Here is a 24,102-nt window from a genome sequence, read left to right as displayed (position 1 = left end):
TGTAACTGACAAAAGGCTTTTATCCATAATGAAGTATTACAAATAAAATAAAAATGACCAACAATTTAGCTTAAAAAGAAAAAAAGTCAATAGCCTCGGACAAGCACTTTGCCAAAGAGGAAACCCAGATGGCCAGTAAGCATATGCTAATACTCTGAGCCTCCTTAGTCACCAAGGACAAGCAAATTACAGCCACAGTAAGGCTCCACTAAGTAGCAACAGGGATGACTCACAAGTGTTGGCCAGAGAGGCACTGATGGGCCACAGAGCTTGTGTCGTGGATGTCTACAGTAACAAAAGAAACTAAGCTGGCAGTTACATTGAGCAATACATTTGACTCCCAAGATGATTTTTGAACAAAAGCAGCCAATCACAATGGTTACAGAGTGTGTGAGTGTGAAAACACTAACTCAAGCAAGCTAGACCAGTCTTCACAGGGTGTAGCAAGACAAAGAAGGCGGGGCTGGGGGGAGGAGACAGACACATACAGAGAAAGAATTCTAGACTTCAGCTATTAAATATGTGCTTCACATTATCCATCTGTAAATAGTTCATTACTAATTCACCTTTTTAAACTTCTGAGAGTTCCTCTATCTCTAGTGATATGTTGGGGGTTTAACAATTTTTTTTTTTTTAAAGATTTATTTATTTATTATATGTAAGTACACTGTAGCTGTCTTCAGACACTCCAGAAGAGGGCATCAGATCTTGTTACGGATGGTTGTGAGCCACCATGTGGTTGCTGGGATTTGAACTCTGGACCTTCGGAAGAGCAGTCGGGTGCTCTTACCCACTGAGCCATCTCACCAGCCCTTAACAATTTATATTATCTGATTTGGGACATAATGCTCTCTAGTGGTTTTATGATTCTGGAGAGTTCTTTTCAATTGTGTTCACATATGTCCTGTGGTCTTGTGTGCTGCCTTTCATTCTTGCCCTCACTGCCTTTGCTCAGGCTAGGCCGGCAGTTGTCACCCCACTGGTCCTTTCAAGAGCCCGCTTTCGTCCTTGCTGGCTTGGCCTGTGATCTCATTTGATGCTCTTGGTTGGCTTTGCTGCCCTAACTTGTTACTTTCTTCTTGCACTTGGTGCTTGGTTTGCCTGTCTTTACTATAGCCTCTTGAGATAAAAATTTACATTATTTTTACTTCACTCTTGGTAGTACACACATTTCAAAATAAAATTTCTAAGCTTTAGCTGCCTCTCATGCACTTTGACGTTGTATGTTTGGTTTATGTTAAGCTATTTCATGATTTTCTTCAGGTTTTTTTTTTTTTTTTTTTTTTTTTTTTTGGCTCACGAATTGTTTACAAGCCTGTTGTTCAGTTTTCAGGTGTTTCAAGTTTCTATTTCCTCTGTATTGTTGATTTTTAGCTTAGTGCTGTTGTATATTTCTTGTTATATTTTACTTGAAGCTTTTAAAGATATATAGGGAATTGAGAAACTCACCCCTACAACTACAGGTTTAACAGTCACAAATGAATATCGATTTTCATGTAGAAGTGAGAGTTACTCATCTGTCAGGACACATCTGTGGGAATCTAATTTATTTATGTACACAGCTAGTGTTTCGGGTTTTGTGGAAGCTTAAGTAGAAACATCTGCATCAAAGAAATGGAGCGTTTTCCAGTTCTATTGTCTACCTGTAATAGGATGTCTTCGTGGCTAAACACAATTCAGTGATACAGATGTGCCGTGTGCCCTTGTCCACTCACCTGTGGATGGGCGTCCTGGCTGGTGTGAGGAGTGTAGTAGTGTGCATGGGTGAACACGTATTTCTGTGGGATCCTGACTTTGGGCAAAACTGGTACGACTGTGTCAGATGGTAGTTCTTTTAAAGAAGTTGTACTTTTCAGGGTGTGAGTGTATGTGCGCATATGCAGAGTCAGAGGACAGCAAGTGGAGTCTGCTCTCCTTCCATCATGTAGCTCTTGGGAATTTAATTCAGGTCATTGGGCTTGGCAGCAAGCACTTTGATCCACTGAGCTATCTTTCTGAGTCTCCTGTGATCATACTATTTTTAGGTTTTGAGGTTTTCTTTTCTTTTCTTTTTTTCTTTTCTTTTCTTTTTTTTTCTTTTTTTTTTTTTTTTGAGAAATTTACATTGATTTTCATAGTTAGCTATTTTAAGAAATGGCAAAATACTTTAAGACAAAAATATTAGAAGGAAAGAACAATCTATAATAAGATAATAATATGTTAGGAAGATGTATCAATTATTAATGTATATGTACTATCAAGATAGGCTCTGTTATAAAAGATGATGTGGTGAGGCGGTACCTGGTGGGCCCATGGCAGGGTATGCCCCTGAGTAAATATGCCCTGTGACAGGCAGATGAGGTGTAAAGGGGATTTGTTGAGGGAAGAGAGGGGAGTGAGGACCTAATGAAGGATAGAGGCAGACCAGTGGACATGTACACACAGGTAGACAGACTGGAGCAGAGCCAGAAGGGCAGAGAGGGGTGGGACAGAGAAGGACAGAAAGGGGGAGGGAGGGACTGACAGGGAACGCTTGGGAACAGAGAGAGAGAGAGGGAGGGAGAGAGGGAGAGAGGAGAGAGAGAGATATGCAGGGGCGGGCAGTCTACATCTGGTGCACATGGCAGGTGATGACATAAGCAATTGCCAGGTCCCCAAGGGCAGGCCAGCAGAACATCTGAAGCTGAACATCATAGAACTGAGAGAGTAACCAAAGGAACGCGGTTGTAAGTGGAGACTTTGATCTTCTGTGCTGGCAGTACACATACAGAACATGTGAATGCCATTGTTGTCCACCCTGAACCAAGCCTTCACCTCAACAGAAGCAGAACACAAACTATTCAGAACATACGTTGTATACCAGTCCACAAAGCAGCTCCCAGAATCCTTTCCTGTTGTTCTGAGTTTTGTCTTTCGCCCCCTTTAGTATTTCTTACAGAGCAAATGTGCAAACAACTGATTTTGTTCTCCATTTTAAAAAGGAATTTTACCAATGTGTTCACATCGTATGTCGGGGAGGTCAGAGAAGAGCCTAAGGAAGTTAGTTCTGTCTGCCGTGGGGGACCTGGGGACAGAGTGAGGGTGTCAGGCTTGAGAGAACCTGGGCCCACCCACCAAGCCATCTCACAGGCCCCTTAGCTTTATTTGGAAGAGGAGTTTTGCTAGATGTAGAATGCTTTGTTGACATGTTCTTTTCCTACAAGGTTTGCCACTTTAGCTGGCACAACTAGAAAGTTGTATCTCCTGACCAAATAGTGAGGCGTGCCTTCTCTGGCGGCTAGCTGTTGGCATCCCCAAACTGGAATGAACCCACACTGCTTTCCTTCATAGAGGTTTAAGGTGCTTAAGTAAACTTTCCACCACTTCCAACCCCCCACCCCACCCCTGAGACAGGGTTTTTCTGTGTAACCTTGGCTCTCCTGGAACCCTACCCCACCCCCGTCAACCAGGCTGGACCCGAACTTACAGAGACCCACTCACCTCTCTGCTTTCTGGTAGAGGGATTAAAGGTATGTGCTACCACTGTCCAGCTATCACCCCGCACACCAGTTTCCTTGTTTTTAAGTTAAAAACAGATTTTTTTCCATATAATATATTGGGTACAGTTTCTCCTCCCCCTACTTCTACAGTTCCTTCTCACCTCCTCTCACATCTGGATCTCCATCTTTTCTGTCTCTCCTTAGAAAATAAATAGGCATCTATGGAATAATAATAAAATAAGATGAATAAAAACCAAACTGGAATATGAAAAAACAACCAAATAAGAAAAGGAACCACTGGACATGGTGTTATACACCTGTAAACACTACTCAGGAGGCAGAGGCAGGTAGATCTTTGAGTTTGAAGCCAGCCTGGTCTGCATAGTTCAGGGCAGAGAAGACTGCGTAGAGAGACCCTGTCTCAAAAACAAAATGAAACAACAACAACAAAAACAATAAAAACAAAACAAAAAGAAAAGAAACAAAAAGCACAAGAAACACATATAGATACAGAGATAGACGCATTTGCGCACTCTGGAATCCATGAAAAACCCTAAATGGGAAGCCATAATATAAATACTGAGGATCTGTGATATAGGGGTGGAAAACCAAAGCATGAAACAAAACCGTCCTGGTTTAACATCAATACACAGAAACCTCCAAAAATGCTGCCAAGTTCATTTTGTCCTGGCCACCTACTGCTTGGCGTGGGACTTGTTTTAACAGTGAGATTTCTTAGAGAACATTAATTTTTCATTTGCAAGTGGCTATCAATTGGAGATAGCTTCTGGGTTAGAGATTCCCAGAATTCCTTGTGTCTACTTTTACCCTCAGCTCTGGGACTTCATCTGGTACAGACCTGTACAGACCCTATGCACACTGCCATAGTCCCTATGGATTTGGGAGTGTTCCCTGAAACCTGAAGGGAGGGATTTGAAGGAGATGAACCGTTTAGGACTGAGGTTCCAAGGTCTCTTACTCTCTGCATGTCTGCCTGTTAGTCTCTGTATCTATTCCCATAGTGCTACAAGAGGAAGCTTCTAGATGGTGGCTGAGCAAGGCACACGTCCGTAAGCATAGCAGAACGTCTTTGCCAATGCCATGGCCAGAGTAACTGTCTGAGTGAGGCAAGAAGGAAACTCAGTTCAGCACAACTCCGAAGCCTTTGTTGGTTCAAACTTGGAGAGTCTGACACCAGGCAGTTTACCTCAGACATATTTAAGTACAGTACAACTTTGGAAAATGGTTTCCTGGTGACAGTTATCATAGTCAAGCTAAAGGTGTGACTACTTCAAAACTCATTTGCAAAGTACATGTGACCTCTGACAAAAGAGAGGATGCTAGGGCTGGAGAGAAGACTCCGAGGTCAAGAGCACTGACTGCTCTTCCAGAGGTCCTGAGTTCAATTCCCAGCAACCACATGGTGGCTCACAACCATCTGTAATGGGATCNGATGCCCTCTTCTGNTGTGTCTGAAGACAGCAACAGTGTATTCCTATAAATAAAACAAATAAATCTTTTCTTAAAAAAAAAAAAAAAAGAGTGGATGCTGTAGCTTAAGGGCCTAGGGAAGAATCTAGTGTGTTCTAGAGGTCATCATAGATGTCACCAAGCTACAAAGTACATGTGACATCTCCCTTAGGGATGGGTTCTATTGACTGAGAAACAGTGCTCAAGATAAAGGTCTAGGGATAAAGAGTCTGGGATAAACACTATGGGGAGTTTGGCTGTGGCCTGGCACTTAGCACAGATCACCAGGCCATTATCAACATCCACTCCCAGCCTTCTAATGGGAAGCGGGTATCATTTCCTCTATTGACGAGACAGACCTGCACGTTAGCATTCCTGGTTTCCTAGAGCTTATCTCTAAGCACAAAGACCTTGTGCCTCTATAATCACCAGTTTCCTTTAGCATCTCCCTAGCTGGTTTTCCCCTCGTCCCTGCCTGTTTAATCTCATGTTCTTGGCCACTCAGGCAGTGTTGGGTATGTCATACATCTCTCGGAGTTGCCTTGGCTCGTCAGATATTGGTTGCTTACTCTTACGTGATTTGTTCCACTGTCACAGCAGCATATCTTGCTGGCAGGCCACTCTTATAGATTGAAGGAGTCGTGGCTGGGTTGGTGTTTTTATTTCTCCCTTTGGAAGTGTACAGAATACCTTCTAGTATACAGGGGTGAAAACTCTAGGTAGTCTCCAGCTTGATTTCTCCATTTTTCAATAAGTTCCATGAGTGTGGTCTTCAGCAGTAGGACCTCATCCTTAGTATATGGAGAGCCTTGGCAGTAGCTTGGGTTGTTTGGGGTTCCTGCTGGAACTTCTTTGGACAACAATTCGATTAGATGTAATCCATTCCTGGCACTGCAAACTTCATTAGGTTATGAGAAAGGTCCAGTTGGAAGTCTGTTTCCCCTGTTATATTGGGGAGACATTTTATTTAGAGTGTGTGTGTGTGTTTCTGTGTGTGTGTGTGTGTGTGTGTGTGTATTTCTTTCCTATATATATAAAATAGGAAGCCTCTATTGTATTAGGTTTCCATACAACCCTTCGAATGACCCTTAGTTTTAGCTGTTACTCCATATTCTCTCCCTTGTCCCCTTCTTTCCTCCCCCTCTCTGTCTATCCATAACTACCTATTCTATTTCTGCTTCCTAAGGGGATCCCTCCCTGCTCCCAGTCCCTTCTCTCTTCCTAAATTCTGTGGTTATATGGAGTATAGTTGTTTTTCAATGACATAACAGCTAACATCTATATATTAGCAAAAACATACCATATTTGTCTTTCTGGATCTGAGTTATCTCCCTCAGGATGATTTTTTTCTAGCTTTTTTGTTGTTGTTGTCCTGTTTTGTTTTGGTCTTTTCAAGACAGGATTTCTCTGTAGCTCTTGCTTTCCTGATACTTGCTCTGTAAGAGCAGGCTAGCCTCGTCTGCCTCTGCTTTCTGAGTCCTGGGATTTGATTTTGTTTTGTTTTAATGGCTTAGTAATATTGAATTGTATAAATATACCACATTTTCTTCATCCATTCATCTGTTGACGGGTATCTAGGTGGTTTTAAATATCTGGCACAGCAATAAATATGGTTGAGCAAGTGACTTTGTAGCAGGATGAAACATCCTTTGGGCTTAAAAGAGGTATAGCCAGTTGCTGAGGTAGCTTGATTACCAGCTTCCTGAGGAACCACCACACTGATTTCCATAGTAGCTGTACAAGTTTGCACTCCTACTAGCAATGGAGAGGGGTTGCCCTTACTCCAAGACCTCACCAGCATGAGCTTTTTGTTTTATTGATCTTACCATTCTGTCTGTGTAAGATGAAATCTCAAAGTAGTTTTGATTTGCATTTCCCTGATGGCTAAGAATATTGAACGTTCCTTTAAGTGCTTTTTGGCCATTTGCGTTTCCTCTTTTGCAAATTCTCTATTTTTAGCTGTATACCATTTTGAATTGGGTTGTTTTCTTGATGCCCAGTTTTTTTAGTTCTTTATATATTTTGGATATTTAGCCTTCTTTCAGAAGTGTAGTTAGTTGGTAAATGTCTTTTCCTGTTCTGTAGGCGGTCTCGTGTCCTTTGCCTTGCAGAAGTCTTTCAGTTTCCTGAGGTCCCGTTTATTAGTAGGCTTTTGGCTTTAGGGATTGTGCTATCGGGGCTCTATTCAGAAAGTCTTCCCCTGTGCTAGTGCAATCAAGGCTATTCCCCACTTTGTCTTCTGTCAGACCCAGTGTATCTGGCCTATGCCAGGGTCTTTGATCATTTGGAACTGAGTTCCATGCAGGCTCTAAGTGGGTCTGTGTGCATCCTCCTGATGTGCTCGTCTCGTTTCTCCAGCACCACTTGGTGAGGATATTGTCTTTTTTTCCCCCTAGTGTGTATTTCCGGCTTCTTTATTGAAACTTGGGGGTCCACAGGTGTGTGGACTTCTTTCTGTGTCTTTAATTCGATTCAATTGCTCAGTGTGTCTGTTTTGGTGTCCATATTATGCTGTTTTTATTATTATAACTTTGTAGTACAATTTGAAATTAGGAATGGTGATGCCTCCTGCAGTTCTTTATTATTCAGGAGTATTTTATCTATCCTGGATCTTTTTATGTTTCCATGTGAAACCTAAAATGGTCCTTTCAAGTTCTGTGAAGAATTGTGTCGGGATTTTGATGGAGATTTTGTTGAATTTATTGCTTTTGGTACGGTGATCATTTTTACTATGTTTATCCTACCAACCTGTAAGCATGGGATTTTTTTTTTTCATTTTCTGATATCTTCTTCAGTTTCTTTTGTCAGTGCCTTAAAGTTTTTGTCATACAAGTCTTTCGCTTGGTTGGTTAGAGTTACTCTAAGATATTTTATAATTTTTGAGGCTATTGTGAAAGGTATTATTTCCCTGATTACTTTCTCAGTTCATTTGTCATTTGTAGGGAGGGCTACTGATTTTTGTGAGTTTTGTGATTTTAATCTAGCTACTACTTTGATGAAACTGTTTATCAGGTATAGGAGTTCCCCAGTGGAATTTTTAGAGTCACTTATGTATACTATCTGTCATCTGCAAATAAAGATATTGTGGCTTCATACTTTCCAGTGTATTTTGCCTTCATCTCCTTTGGTTTTCTCATTGCTCTAGCTAAGACTTCAAGTGCTATATTGAATAGATATGGAGAGAGTGAGCAGCCTTGTCTCATTCCTCATTTTAATAGAACTTCTTTGAGTTTTTCTCCTTTTAAGCTGATGTTGGCTATGAGCTTGCTGTCAATTGCTGGTGTTATATTGAGGTATTTCCCTTTGTTGTCATAGTTAGGGTTTCATTGCTGTGAAGAAACACCATGACCAGGGCAACACTTATAAAAGAAAACATTTCATTGGGGCTGGCTTACAGTTTCAGAGATATTTAGTCCATTATCTTCATGGTGGGAAGCATAGCAGCGTCCAGGCAGACGTGGTACTGGAGGAGGAACTGAGAGTTTCACTGGTCATGATAAGAGCATACAAAATCTCAAAGCCTATACCCACAGTGAAGCACTTTCTCCAACAAGGCCACACCTCCTAATAGTGCCATGGGCCAAGCATTCAAACACATGAGTCTATGGGGGCCATACCCATCCAAACCACCACACCCTTGTTATTTCTACTCTTCAGGACTTTTATTATGAAGGGGTGTTGGATTTTTGTCAAAGATCTTTTATGCATCTAATGAGATAATCATGTAGCCTTTGGCCTTCAGATTGTTTGCACGGTGGGTTACAGTTATCAATTTGTATATGTTGAACCATCTGTGGGATGAAGCCTACTTGGTCACAGTAGATTAATTTTTGGTGTATTCTTGGATTCAGTTTGCCAGTATTTTCTTGAGACTTTTGGCATCTATGCTAATAAAGGGAACCAGTCTGTAATTCTCTTTCCTTGTTGGGTCATTATGTGGTTTAGGTATCAGGGTAACTAGAGCTTCATAAAATGAATCAAACAATATTAATTTTGTTTCTATTTTGTGTGATAATTGAAGAGTATTGACATTAACTCTTGTTTGAAAGTCTGGTAGAATTCTGTACTAAAATCACATAGGCCTGAACTCTCTTTGGTTGGGAAACTTTTAATTACAGTTTTTATTTTATGAGGAGTTATAGGTCTTCATCTGTTCTTGATTTGACTTTGATAGGTGGTCTCTATTGAGAAAATTATCCATTTATTTTAGGTTTTCTGATTTGGTGGAGTCCAGGTTTTTAAGTATGTCTTTATGAGTCTCCCTTTTGTCTCCAATTTTGTGTTTTCAGATCTTCTCTCTCTGCCTTTTGGTAATTTGGCTAAGGGTTTGTTGGTTCTCAACCAACTCTTTGTTTCATTGATTCTTTGTATTTTGTTTCCATTTAATTGATATCAGACCTGAGTTTAACTATTTCTTACTATCTGCTTCTTTTGGGTGTTATTTCTTCTTTTTGTTCTAGAGGTGTGCTATTAAATTACTAATATGAGATCTCTCCGATTTTTCCATGTAGGCACTTAGCGCTATGAACTTGCCTCTTAAAGAACCATCTTCACCGTGTCCTATAAGTTTGGGTATGTTGTGTTTTCATTCTCATTTAATTCTAGAAAGTTTGAATAATCTTGCTTAACTTCATTCTTGATCCATTTTTTCACTCAGTGAGTTGCTCAGTTTTTCATGAGTTTGTAAGCTTTCTGTTATTTCTTTTGTTGTTGATATCAAGCTTTAATCCATCTGTGGTGGTCAGTTAGGATGCAGGGTGTTACTTCAGTTTTCTTGTATCTGATGAGACTTTCTCTGTGTCCAAATTTGTGGTCAATTTTGGAGAAAGTCCTATGAGCTTCTAAGAAGAAGGCATATTCTTTTGTATTTGGATAAAAAGTTTTATAAGTTATCTGTTGGCCAATTAGCTCCAGCATTTCTGTTTAGTTTTTGTCTGGACAGTCTGTCTATTGGTGGGACTGCAGTATTAAAGTCACCTGCTATCTATCACTGTGAGAAGGTTAATGTGTATGTGATTTAAGCTGTTAGTATGGTTTTTTGTTTTGTTATGTTTTTGAACTTGGGTACCCTTGTGTTCAAACAAACATTTCTAAGTTGTCTGTGTTGGGTTGCTTTCCATGGGTTTGGTGGTGAGGTCGTTTGTCTTGTTTTTAATTAGTTGTCCAATGTTTTATGCTTGCTTTTGGTGCAGAAAGCACATTGCGTTCCTCGTGTCCTGGGCTGCTAGACTTGTAAAGTATCCCCAAGCTGTTTGCTTAAGTAGTTATTTTAAACAGCTAAGGAGTCTGTGGAGCTGTACAAACTAGTTTTTATCCAGAACTTTGTGGCATTTGTTCCCATGCTTGCTTCTCCTGTGTCACTGGCAGGAACTTGCCAGTGTTCCATGTCCATCAGATATGGAAGCAGCTTCTCTTCACCTAGGGTTTCTTTGGGGTTTTCTAGTGTCTGTTTCTCTTGAGGAGAAGATGAAGCAAGATTTCTGCTTGTCATTCATTAACCAGCTGTTCTCAGTGAAAACATAGCTTTATTAATCTTTTTTTTTATATATCTGGAATTTTCCAAAATGTGGCTCCTTCGGGACAATTGAATTTTCCACTCTTGTAGATTCATTTCCAAATGTATAATCAAAGTAAAATGTAAACCTCTCATTATAATTTCCATAGGAAACATTACAATATGTGTACAGCTTCACATTTTGAGTTTTCCTTACTTAGGACTTTAACATCAGTTTTATTTTCATTAATGCAAAGGAATAAGATAATAAAAGCTAAGATGAGTTTGTTTATATAGATTTTCAACTTTAGAGAATGAAAACAATAGATTTTGTAGTAGGGTATCGATTCAAACTAGTGCACATGCAATTATTGTACCAATTGCTAGGAGAGCATATTGTAATTTCAGTGCTGATTAGTTATTTGCAATATACCAGAGGGGACCAGAATATCAGGCAGAATGCTCTGACAATGGAAATGTGCGTCTGTTGTACAGTTTCTTACACTGTGAGCTGCTGTTCTGTGTCTCGGATGCTGAGTACCCAGAACTTTTGAACCACTAAGCCTAGTGGGTTTTCTTACTTTTGAACTGTAGGCTTGATGAATTTCCAGTTTCCTTAACAAGTCTAAACTTTATGACGGGAACAGATTCCAGGAGCATATGCCTGTACTGCTACTGGCATTCTGTGGGCCTTTTGAAAATTAATTTTTAATTTTGAGATAATTATAGATTCACATGCAGATATAAGTCCATATACTTTAAACCAATCATATCATTTAATATTTCCCAAAAGTTAACACAGAATAGCAGTTGTTACCTGGTAATTAATGAAAGCGAACATGTAGAAAGGTTTGAATCTATCTAAAGCCTGTGGTAGAAATTTGTTAAGTACCAACTATGATCATGCTCATGAATAAGAAAATATCTTATGCCCTGTTCATCCCAAGCCCTGACCACACAGAACAAAAGTATCACAAGTAAAAACTTGGATTAAAAAAAAAAAATAGCACTTTTCTACAGAACTACTTAGAGAACTAACCCATGTTTTCCATAAACTGTAACACATTTTAATTCTACTTTTGTATGGTTTTATCCAGTAAGATTTTTTTTTAAATGTAGCCCCCTTGATGTGTTTCTAAACTTAAGGGTATATAAAAATAATCTCATATGTGGTTGCACATACCTATAATCCCAGCACTTTAGTACTTTAAGTAGTTTAGTAGCTTAAGGCCTGAGTAGGACAGCGTGGGCCAGCCTGGTAGCCATACATGTCTAAAACAAACCTGGACAAATAATGTTTGTTACACTTACAGTTACTCAGAAGGACGCCTGCCATATGTATTGTTTTGCTTATTTAAAGTGTGGATACAGAGGAAGTATCACAATGGTTTTGGCAATGGTTGTATGTGGCTTTGTCCGGTCTTTTCAAACCAGAGTGACTTTTTCTTCAGTTTCGTTGGCTGTGACTGTGGCTTGCATTATGAAGAGTTTTTGTGGTGCAAATCCTTGTCTAGAAATAATAAAAGTCATATTTTTATGGAAGGATTTAAGGGAGTTTATGAGCATAGCTTATTCTATATATTGGGTAAACTGTTTAATTACTACTACTGTTGGTTTGGAAATATGAGCCAGAAGAGACTGAATGGTACTTGCCTAGTGGGAGACAGTATATGTGTGATGCTCACAGTCTAAGGTTATAACCAGGGCCTCACAGATTGCACATGCACAGTTATTATAGTGGCAATGTCAGCACAAATAAAGCAAAGTCCAGATCGCCTGTTTTTCTTATATGAAAATCAGATTAAAGGGGCTGGAGAAGGCTCAGTGGTTAAGAGCACCTTTTAGTCTTTCGGAGACCCAAGTTCAAGTCTGAGCCCAAGTGTGGGGTCACACTCATCTGTAACCCCAGTTCTAGAGGATCTGATGCCCTCTTTTGGTCTCTGAGGGCACCAAGCATGCACATACATATAGACCGGCAGGCAAAATACCCCAAAATAAAATAGATCTATCTTTAAAAGGAATTTTAGAAGGAAAGAAGAGGAATATAAAAGTACGATTTAAATGTTAAGCTCTGAAGGAGCAGATGGAGGAGGTGTTTCTTACAACGCTGATTGTCAGCATTTTCTCAAACCTCCTAGGAGCCTGCTCAGTGTTTGACTTGGCAACTGCTCTGTAAGTGAAAGTTAGACATGTAGGATATGAATTTCTCCCAAACCCTTCAGAACCTTAGTGCATTGACCTAGCTGGTGTTGGTGAGGCTGTCCTCAGAAAAACATGCCTCACATACCACCCTGTGAGCTCCATGGCGTCTGTCCCCACCAACCTTTGATAAAATTAATACAGCAATCTATATTAGCATGTTTGAGTTCTTTTTCCTAGGTTGCTTTTTTGAATGCTGTTTTGACATAATTTTTGTTGTTGTTGATTTGTTTTGGTTTTTTTGAGTCAGGGTTTCTCTGTGTAGCCCTGGCTCTCCTGGAACTCACTCTGTAGACCAGGCTGGCCTCGAACTCAGAGATTGCCTGCCTTTGCCTCCCAATCCAAGTGCTGGGATTAAAGATGTGCACGACCACCCAGGTTTGATTTAATTCCTATGTTCTACTGGACTGTTAGTTCACAGGATAGGATGAGTCAAGCCCAGGGTAAATGTGGGAAATGAGTGCCTGTGTGGGACTCCCGCCATCATATCCTTTCTGTACACACAGTTCCTCGGTCACGTTAGTCTACAGTCCTTACCTCCTGGGATTTAGTTCTTAAAAGCTCTCTTAGTACAGTTCAGAGGAAATATCCACAGACCACAGTAAATCATTGAACTCTGATACATAGGGACTAGGGTTTTTTGGTTTGTTTATTTGTTTGTTTGTTTGTTTTGCCAAATATAGTCCCATGAAGGGATTTTTTTTAATGGCTAGGAGAATCAAATAGAAATCTAAATAAATACATTTTTATGAGTAATCATTAGAAGCACAATACAAACCTCTGTAATACATTTGACACAAACTATATAAACTTAAAATTTTTCTATTTTATAATAACAGAACTTGTAAGAACCTCAGAAGTATGGGTGTGAATCAACTAAATAAATACATACATTTAGTAAATTGTTTAGTCTTTGTTAGATTGAATTTCAGTGAGCTGAGCTATTAAAAGATCCAGTTTTTAGAATTTTAATAAATTTCTGTGTTATCATTCTTAGATAAATGAAACCAGTTTTTAAAAAACAAAACAAAGCAAAACAGTGTAACAGGTATTTACCCCCTCTCTCGCTCATGTGTGAGGTACTGTCATAGTAACATAATTAACTGGAGATGGAGAGATGGCTCAGTGGTTAAGAGCACTGGCTGATCTAGAGGTTCTAAGTTCAATTCCCAGGAAACCACATGGTAGCTTATAATTATCTATAATGGTCTGAAGATAGTAACAGTATACTCATATAAAATAAATAAAATATAATTAATTTTTATTATAAATGTTCACATGAGCTTAGATGTAAAAGGTAACACAGCATAGAAAAGTTTAAATGTTTATATCTCTCCATAATATTTCATCATACCTTTGGTGTCATCGTTGACTATTTATTTTCTTCTGCAGTGTTAATTCTAAACTGTAGTCACAAAGTAGATCCCTGTCACTTTTGAATTAAGATCCATAACTCCAACATACAAATACAGAAGCTATAGTTCTCATACAGATACTGCTAACATGAGTTTCCTATTGAGTCTTTACATAGAGTTTGTGTGTGTGTGTGTGTGTGTGTGTGTGTGTGTGTGTGTGTGTGTAAAATAGTGGAACTCCACACATGTGGAGGTGGGGGAACGACAGCTTGTTATATCACTTCCCACTTGACTGCCTTGAGACTGGGTCATCTCACTTAACCTGGAATAAGTCAGGTGGCCTGTAAATCACAGTAATCCTCCTGTCTCTGCCCTGCATAGCATGGGGCTAGAAGGGACACATACCCAGCCACACCTAGTTTTTTATATGGATGTTGGGGATTTGATTCAGGATGTCATGCTTGAACAGCAAACACTCTTCCCCACAGTAGCCCCTGGATGATTTTTAAACCTCTATATTTAAGTGGTTTATAGTCAGGGGGGACCATCAACTCCTCTATTTTCCAAGGAGTTACTTATGGAAACTTCAAAGAAATAAAACAAAATGACCCAACTTGACAATATTGTATATACACTAAATACTTTCTCCTTAAAACATCTCCCTGGTTTATGAAGGTGAGATAAAAGTGGTAGCATTGTAATATTCTTTTCAGATGACAGAATATGGGTTGCTTTTAGTTCATGTCTGTAAAGTAGTGAAATAAAGAAGTATTCTTGTCGGTGATGCTGTGCTGTATCTCGAGACAGATTATAATGGTTTTGTGCCAACAATGAGCACTTAGTATTTCCTGCAAGTCAAAGCCTAGAAAGTCCTTTGTGCTCTCCCCATACAGAGGAAAAAGTCAGACCTAGAAGAAATCTGCAATAGACAACCACCAAAAGAAAATACAAACGAGAACCCATGAATGTGCTCTCTGTGAGTCTTGAAGAATGAAGGAGATAAAGAGCTTTTCCAAGGAGATGTCCATGTACTGATACAAAGTAATAATAAAGAAGCTAAGTTTTAGAATAACTGCTTTTAAGATTCAAAGAGAACATATCTGAAAGAAAAGAGCTGAGCCATCTCTCGGTTGCAGTGAGTTACAGCTGCCATTGAAAGCACTTTCTAGTTTTGCAGGTTTTATTGTTTTGGTTTGGTTTTTCTGCAACCTTCTCAGTGGAATTTTGCCAGGTACTTTAAATACCAAATTATTTGGTTAGATACTCAATGTCTGGGAAGTAACTTATTTTTTAAGAGTCCTGAGTAGGGTTCTAGTGAGTAATCATATACTAAGTACCAGGGAAATGTCAGAACAGGTGATTTTCTTATTTATTTGTTTATTTATACCCCCAAATGGTGACCACCCTCCCCATCCCAGTCCCCCCCCCCCCGCAGAGTTCCTCCCCCCATTCCTCCTCCCCTTCACCTCTGAGATGGCAGTCCTCCATCTCTCCTCCCTGGGCATCAAATCTCTGCAGGATTAGCCCCATTCTCTCCCACTGAGGCCAGACACAGCAGCCTTCTGCTACATATGAGCGGGGGTGGGAGTGGGGCCTCCAACCGGCCTGTGTATGCTGTTTGGTTGGTGAGACTCAGTCTCTGGGAACTCCCAGGGATCCAGATTACTTGACACTGTTGGTCTTCTTGTGGGGTTGCCATCTCCTTGAGGGCCTTCAAACCTTCCCCTCACTCATCCATAGGCGTCCCTGACCACTGTCCAGTGTTTGTCTGTGGGTGTCTGCATCTGTCTCAGCTGCGGGGTAGAGGGCTGCTGTGCTAGGCTCCTGTCTCTGCCGGCTCTCCCAGGGGCACAGGGGGTTTTCTTAATTAAAGTAGTTCTTTTAACCTAAACATTGTCTAATTGGGATTTATTGATAAGTTGACACTTAGACACAATTGAGTCAAATGGTTTCTTAAGCTTCTCAGATTTCATTTATGTAGGTATGTTTGATTTTAAGACAGCCCTGTAAATAATTATCTTTCATAAATATGGTATTTTGTTAATATGTCTTCTTAATTGCTATTTTTTTAAAATGAGAGATAGAGAGAGAGAGAGAGAGAGAGAGAGAGAGAGAGAGAGAGAGAGAGAGAGAGTGTACCTGTGTACTGATGTATACAGGGATACCTTTTTTTGCCAGGAAAGGGTATTGGATCCCCTGTAAGTGGAGTTTTATTGTATTGGGAACCTAGATCAACAGCAGCAAGTGCTCTCAACTGCTGAGCCATTTCTCCAGTCCCACTGATTTTTACTTTAAAGTTATACATCACTGTATTTATATAACACATTAATGATAGTTTTTTTCCTTTGTGCTTTCTGATATGAATTCTCAGTGATGACACACCTGTGCATGCTAAACCTGTGATGTACATCAAGCTCCTGTGGTTGCGTACAGTGGTGGCCTGTCCTCACAGGCCCTCTATTTGCATGACTAGGGGTATTCGGTGTTCAGTATGCCTAGTTTGTTTCTAGGACAGGTTCTAATGACTTATTTATTCAGCCTCTGACTGTGGGCCCTATTGTCCTGGTTTGTTGTTGTTGTTGATGATGATGATGTCTAGTTTTCATTTGTTTAGGGAATTTTGTCCTTTCAGGGTTTCTTGTTGTTTCGCTTTGACACTAAGGGCTGTTTTGACACTAAGGCTGTCAGCATTGTGGCTGGTACATCTGGGAACTCTCGGTGAGTTTGTGTTCGTCCCCAGCATGCTGGCCCTGGTTCTGCCCTGCCGCCCAGTTATGCCTGTATCTTACTTGGTAAGGATAGATGCTGTACTGCATGTGTGTTCTTGTGGTTACGCTGAGTCTTTTTCTGCAGGTAACTACTTCTACGAAACTGAGTCTTGGTATTCAGTAGTGAGATATATATATATATATATATATATATATATATATATATATATATATATATATATCTTGTTTAACCCTTTCAGTAACCTGATGATTTGAGTACCTGTTTAATTTTGATATAAGTCTTCAGCTTTTCTCACTGCATTCCTACCTTGTGCTTCTGGTTCACAATTAAGTATGTGATTGCTATACAACTGCGTGTGAAAATCCTGGGGTATTTCCAACTTTCAGTCAGCAGGATTTAACTGCTCCCTCAGTCCCTCCTCAGAGCTGCCTTCGGGCTTTGTGAGGGTGAGTGGAAATGAGGTCTCATCCTGGAGCGTGGTTCTTGTGTTGAGGCTTTCTCTAGTGCTCAGGTTTGATATCAGGGTAATTAACAAGGTGTCTGCTCCGGCTGAACCAAAACTGTAGTGTCTTCCACGCTGCTTAAACCACGGCATCTCTGTTCTCCTGTCCACACTGTAGCAGAGCTTGCTGGTAGCACCTGGCTTTTCTTACCTGACCCCAAACCTAGAATTTTCCAGAGTTCCCTAAATAGATTTGTATCCCCTCGCTTCCTCCATACTCTTTCATAATTTGCTTGGCTCCTTGGGTTCCAGCTTCTGGTTCTGATTGATGTGTCCTACAGATGTAGAGACTGCTGTATTTAGTGCTGTTTACATTCACATTTAAAGATATCTTTGTCTTTTATTATACTAGTTCTCTTTTGCCCAAACTCCTCAGCATCTTTCTTTCTCATATTTTTAGAGCATTTTTTTTTCAATAGAAAACACACCTTTTAAGTTTTTTACCCATTTGAAAATAATTGGAATCACTTTGCAGCCAATTAAGCTGACCAAGTCCCTTTCCCCATGGGGCGTGGTGTGCACTGATCACAAACTGCAGCTACCTTGGGAGTGTATGCAGTCTGATGCCTATGTAGGCTGCTCAGAGGGACCTTGGAGACAATTTTCTGGCAGTTATTCAAGTTTCTGATCTCAATGCTGCCCCAGTCTAGGCTCCAGGCAGGTATCTGTGGTACCTTTGGGGGACCCTGGGGCATAGGATTTACATCAGCCAGGCCGTGGCGTCCATTGGCACCAAGCTGCAGAATAAGGAACATATGATTGAGGCTCTATGCAGAGACAAGTTCTCTGGCTGCCAGGAACATCTACATCTGGAAAAAGTGAGGCTTCACTAAGTTTAATGCAGATGAACATGAAGCCATGTTCACTAGAAGCTGCTCATTCCTGGTGACTACGGGGTCAAATATATCCCTCGTCACAGTCCTGTAGACGAATTGGCAGCCCCGTGTTTCTGAAGGCTTCCATGGTGCTCTCTTGTACTCTGTCAAATCTTGTTCAGGAGCAAATCTCACATCCACTCCAAAAAGAAGTGGAATCCATGCATATTAATTTTAGACTTGCTCTTTTTATTTGACTTTTGCTGTCCAAAAATGGTATTTTTGAGATTTTGTTTAAAGTTTTCAGTAAGATTTTATGAATTTGTCAATATGAAGCTTGAGTTTTTTAGAATTTTGTTTGTTTCCAACCAGTCACTGTGATTGAGGTAAATATTGTTAGGTATTTCTTATGTCTAAGATATCTTTACAAATGACTACTTCTCTGGGTTCTGTTGTAGATCTACAGTTACATTGCTGTCGTGTAGAGAAGATGCAGTCTTGTCAAACATGCACGTTCATCCCATTGCATTTTACTCTTCTGTTAGGTGGGTCTCTCAGACAACAGGGAACACACACGGGACAGTAGCCTCACTTTTTCTTCCTGGTTTCTATGTGAATGGCCTCGGTATTTTACCATCTACACCTTTACTGTAGTCTACACCCTTACTGTTGATGATTTATCTTTATTAGCTTTGAGGTACTATAAGCATTGATTAACTATTTTTGTACATTTCAGTATGCTTATGAATTCCCTTATGTAATTGTCACAGCCTCGTTGGTTTGATTTGTTTGTAATCCTAGCACAATTTGGGTTTCTGTATTTTTTAAAAATTAGTTAGGAGCTTTCCTTCCTTTCCTGTCCTTCTCTGGTAATTTAAACAACTGTACAGGGCTAGCAAGATGGCACATGTTATTCTAGAGGACTCAAGCTCAGTTTTTAGTACCTCATCATCAGCTCACAATTACTTGTAACTCCAGTGGCTGGAATCTGATGCCCCTGGCCTCCATGGGCACCTGTATTCACAGACACGTAACTACATCTAGACACACACATACAGCACATCCACATAATTAAAATACTGAGACTAAATCTCTAAACTGATAGGTAATATGTATGCTCTGTGTACTATTTGTTCAGACATTAAGTAGATAATAGGTATAAAATTAGTGGCTAGATGAATTTATTTTTATTTATTTAAATTAGTGTACAATGTATCAAGTTACCTTAGTGCATTTATAAATGATAGATGAGAATGGTTTGTTGTTGTTGTTTTTGGTTTTTCGAGACAGGGTTTCTCTGTGTAGCCCTGGCTGTCCTGGAACTCACTCTGTAGATCAGTCTGACCTCGAACTCAGAAATCCGCCTGCCTCTGCCTCCCAAGTGCTGGGATTAAAGGCATGCACCACCAACACCCAGCTGAGAATATTTTTCTTGATTTAAAAAACGTTTAGCTTGATTACTTGTGTATGTGTGCATGTGTGTAGGCCAGAGGATAGCTTGTGGATTTCAGACACTCCTTCTATCATGTATGTCCCAGGAATTAGATATAGGACACTGGGCTTAGTGACGGGTGCTTTACCCACTGAACAATCTTTCCAGCTCCAGCATTACTTCTGTTTTCTTTTGGCCCTATCTGGTCAGTGAGCATGACTCTACCACATGTAGGAAACCAGGCTATTTCTAGGCAGGTTGCTTAATATACAGAGTAATCAGTTTTGATTTTAAAAAATGCAGGTATAGCCATATACTGCATAAAGTTCAGCTAGTGATGGTCTGCCTAGACATCAGAAAATAATGAAGTGATATTTACCTAGCACATAGTGACATTGTAGCTGTTGCCGTTGTGTTGCCATTGCCACCAGCATTCAGTACAGTTCCATGGTGCATAGGTTTGTAGTCCAGATGCCATAGGCTGCCATACACTGTGCGTGTGTGTACACAGACTATACCATCTAGCCTTGTGCCCTTGCAGTTTATGATATTCAGATGACAAATTGCCTGTGATTCATTTCTCGGATCATACCCTGGTTGAGTGACATCCAGCTGTACAGTAATTGAGGTCTTGTCAGAGAAACAGATTAAGATACATGAATTCTGCCTTTTTAAAAATGACTTTTAGAAGTATCTCAGGCCTGATCCTAGTTGTTACAAGCAAGGTCCAAGAGGCTGTGGAGTTGGTGATTTGTTAAGCCTTGGAATTTTACTTTTAGGTGTACTAATACATCAGTTATCCCGGAGCTGGTTTTGTGGTTGTTTTATGTATATTGGGTTTGTGTATGAGGGGGATTGTGTGCTATCATGTGTGTGCATATATGTGCACACATGCTCACTTTGTGCTTTATACATGTGTATGTTTCAATTTTTTCCAAGAAAAATACTACTGAGTTTCTGAAAGGCACATGGCTCTTAAGAGCCCCTTTCTCTGTTAGACACAAAACACATATAATGTGTTTATAATTGTTTCTGTAATAAGACATCAACCATAACATCACAAAATTGATTATATGCAGAGTACCCATTGAGAATATTTTATAGTATGATAAACTAGAAATTAGAAATGCTTCTTTTTCTGCTTTGTGTTGCTGAATTTTATTATATGGTACATTTTATATAGTTATGTAATTGATCTCCAGAGGTAAGGGTTATTCTCTTTTTTAAACAGATATTTGTTTGTTTACAGCAAATTAAAGATATAAATAACTAAGTAAATAGCCCAAGGTTTAATTACTGATAATACATAGCAATTAACAAGCAGTGTTAGCCTGTTCATATCTAGATAGCCAAGAAATACCTTTTAAAACCGTACAATCAGATATGAATGAATGAGAGAGAAATCTGGTGTGCAGAGAAGGAACCTGGCATTGAAATGTTGGCTTTTATTTCCCTGCGTGTTCTTCTTAGCCTGGATGCAGAAGGAGCTGAAGTTTGAGCTGTTTTTAGTGGCACCGGAAAGAGCCAGCCTTGTTACTGACTCTGTGTGGCCATGGGATGGCCTGGGGTGGGTGGCTTCCTTCCCATCCCATTTAAACTCTAGGTTAGGTCAGTGCTCACCCATGAATGACTATTTAAAGGGGACTTGCTGTTTTTCTTTGAAATTGGCACCAGATGTTATTTCTATGCTTGGTCTCAGTAATGACTGTGGCAGCAGCAAAGTTGTCTTCAAGATCCTAGTGGCTGAAAAGTTTTAAGGAATTGCATATTTAGCATAAAAGTAAACAGTGACTAACAGTTGTGAAGTTAGGATTGTTAAGAGGCATTAAGGAAATGGGTTTGCAGAGTGGTGGCTACTTTCAGGGAAGCCGTGGAGCAGGGCCAAAGAGGTGTGGTTAGAAGACCCAGCTGAAAAGGGGAGAAGTCTGAAGCATCCCCAGAGGAGCAAGCATGTTGTAACTGTGTGTACTGTCCTGTGTTGATTTTTAGGTGGCATCACAATAAACAACAACTTTAAAGTTGTTGAAATATTAAAGTTATTCGTTTAAGTCACTTTCATTATAAACACTTTCAGTATCAAGAATGATAAAGCGGAAGTGGGGACTGGCTTACCCAGCAAAGGACTTACCACATAAGCATGAAGCCCTGAGTTCAAATCCCAGCTGTCTTATAAAAAGACAAGGGTGGCGCATCCGTCTGTAGCCCTAGTGCTGGGGTGCTGGAGACAGGAGCTCCACCTCTTGAGACTCCCTGGCCAGCCAGTCTGTCTGAGCCTGTGAGCTCCAGGTTCAGTGAGAGCCCTGCCTCAAAGAATCAAAGCAACTGAGGAAGGCAACTGGCCTCTGGCCTCCATGTTCCAAATGCATATACATATACAACACATGATAAGGACATATCAAAAAGACTCTTAAAAATAACTTTCTTTTAGAAAATTACCAGTATTTTTCATTGAAATAAAAGCAGCTAAACTAAATCATTTGAATTTATAGTCAGAATAACTATCGTACTGGTTTAAAATGTTCATAAAATCAGTATATGAATTTAAAATTTTTGCTTTAATAAGCATTTGTATTATTTGCATAACAGTTGTAATAAAGATAACTTTATAAAGAAAATTAAGCTAAGTCTTGGGATTGTTTGTTTTTTAACATGCAGAAAACTCTGTCTTCTAGGGTCCAGTCAGGTGTATGAGATTCTGAGTGCCTTTCCGTCCCATTTTCTTTTCATATTCCTTGTATACAAGCCACCCTGAGTCCACCCCTCAGGCTCTGTCAATCAATCTGTTTTCTAGCTCAGGAGTTTAGACTTTCCCAGGTAATGACAGCTGTGAGCATGCAGTGTGTGCCCTTTGGTCACGTGAGATTCAGCTGGGTTTATTTCTAAGTAGCAGTAGACTGTATGAACATGCTGGAGTTTGTTCCATTTTAGCAGTTTGTGCCCCCTTCCCCCATCCCAACCTGCCTAAGCTTTGTCAGGCTTTAAGAGCTGACTTTTGTTTCCATTGAGTTTCTGGTTTTGAGCTTTCTCCTTCATGGTTGCAGCTTTAGTTTGCCCTCTGCACTTATCCCATGGTTAGTGTTCACTCCTTTTCCTCCCTTCTCGTGGTGGGAGCTTCGGGAGCACGTCTGGAGCTTTCTAGTGAGAGCTGCCAAGCTCTAGCCACTCTCCGCCACGCCCCTGCCACCCTCCCGTCACTTGGGGCATTTTGTCTGGATTGTTTTCGTTTGCTCAAAAAACAGTTTCTAATTTTCTTTCCAATTTCTTTTACTTGTTGGTTATTTAGAAATATGTTGCTTAATTCTCAAGTATTTGGGGGATTTCCCAGATTTCTTTCTACTTTAATGCCCATTTGGTCAGAGTGCCTCCTCTGTATGATTTCAGTCCTGTTAAATATGAGACATATTTAATGGTGTAGTGCATCGTTAGCCCTGGATAATGCATCATGTACTCAAACATAGTGTGTTTTCTGGTGTGGTTGCTAGGGTGTCAAAAGAGCCAGCTTACTTGATGGCAAAGCTTGAGTCGACTGTATCCCTGCCGTTCTCATGAGCTATGGCTCTGTGGGTTGGTGACCGTGGTGTCACATGCTCCCTTGTCATTGTTGAAATGATACTTTTTCTTCTCACTTGTGTTGTTTTTGTCCCTTCATTTTGAGTTTTCATTATGTATCTGTATACTTGTAATTATTGTTTGATTCTTCCTGAATTACCCATCATTTAACGATTATGAAATATTCCTCTGTCTCTTATAGGAACATATATCCCTTGTCTGTCTGTGATAGAAAATTAACCTCGTTTCTCTGTGGTGGTTGTTTGCCGCTGTGCTCTTTCCTCTTTTGACTTAAAGTGTAGCTGTGCCTTGGAATCTAAAGTGTGCTTCTTATAGATATTGTATCTTTTTTATTTTTAATTTTCAAAGAAAAAAGCCACATAAATATTAGAGTATAAAACTTTCTGAGTTCGAGGCCAGCCTGGTCTACAAAGGGAGTTCCAGGACTACCAGGGCTACACAGAGAAACCCTGTCTCAAAAAAAACCAAAACCAAACAAACAAAAAACCCAAAACCTTGTGAGAGCTATTCTAAGGGGAATGGGCAGGAGCGCCGTGACTATGCGAAGAGAAGCTTTTATACCGAAGTCAGTACAGGGAGGGGTCGCAGCAGCATAAGGACACAGCACAGAACACAGCACGGGCTGCACAGGCAGATTGAGATTCAAAGGATAGACGGCTGTACACAGTCCAACCCCCACTGCCCACTTGCCATCACGTAAAAGCACACCACACTATACTATAGGCAATTCTATGCAAGCTGGGGGGAGGCTTCTACACTACTGTAAGGGCTAGGGCAGAGGAAGTTCTAGTCACAAGGAGGAACTGTGGGCTTTAACCGGTCTCTGGCCACTAGGAGGCAGCCTGGGGCCCTTGGCGGTGGCCTTCTGAGAAGAAATGGCACCTGGTAAGGTGGAGGCCAGGGGCTTAAGGACAACAGGGGCCCAATGGAAAAGCCCCATCAAAGTGACTGAGACTTTATGGCCACTTGGTCCCTTTTTCTTGCTACTGGACTAGACCCAGGGTTCAAGAATGACCTTACTGAGCTGGGCGTGGTGACGCACGCCTTTAATCCCAGCACTCAGGAGGCAGAGGCAGG

The 24,102-nt window shown here is 40.3% G+C and overlaps 1 protein-coding gene and 1 non-coding gene across 3 annotated transcripts in view; both read left to right on the top strand.

The window, feature by feature from the left end:
- Lrrc28 (leucine rich repeat containing 28) overlaps positions 1 to 24,102 on the top strand; it is a 125,493-nt gene that overhangs the window by 54,406 nt on the left and 46,985 nt on the right. The gene's annotated exons all lie outside the window — the stretch shown is intronic.
- On the top strand, positions 17,678 to 17,811 carry LOC115062827. The gene has a single exon (XR_003842747.1). It is a non-coding gene; the product is annotated as a small nucleolar RNA SNORA70 (small nucleolar RNA).

This window comes from Mus pahari, chromosome 1, assembly GCF_900095145.1.
Source record: "Mus pahari chromosome 1, PAHARI_EIJ_v1.1, whole genome shotgun sequence".
NCBI classification, from domain to species: domain Eukaryota; kingdom Metazoa; phylum Chordata; class Mammalia; order Rodentia; family Muridae; genus Mus; species Mus pahari.
This window is presented reverse-complemented; position numbering and strand designations above follow the sequence as displayed.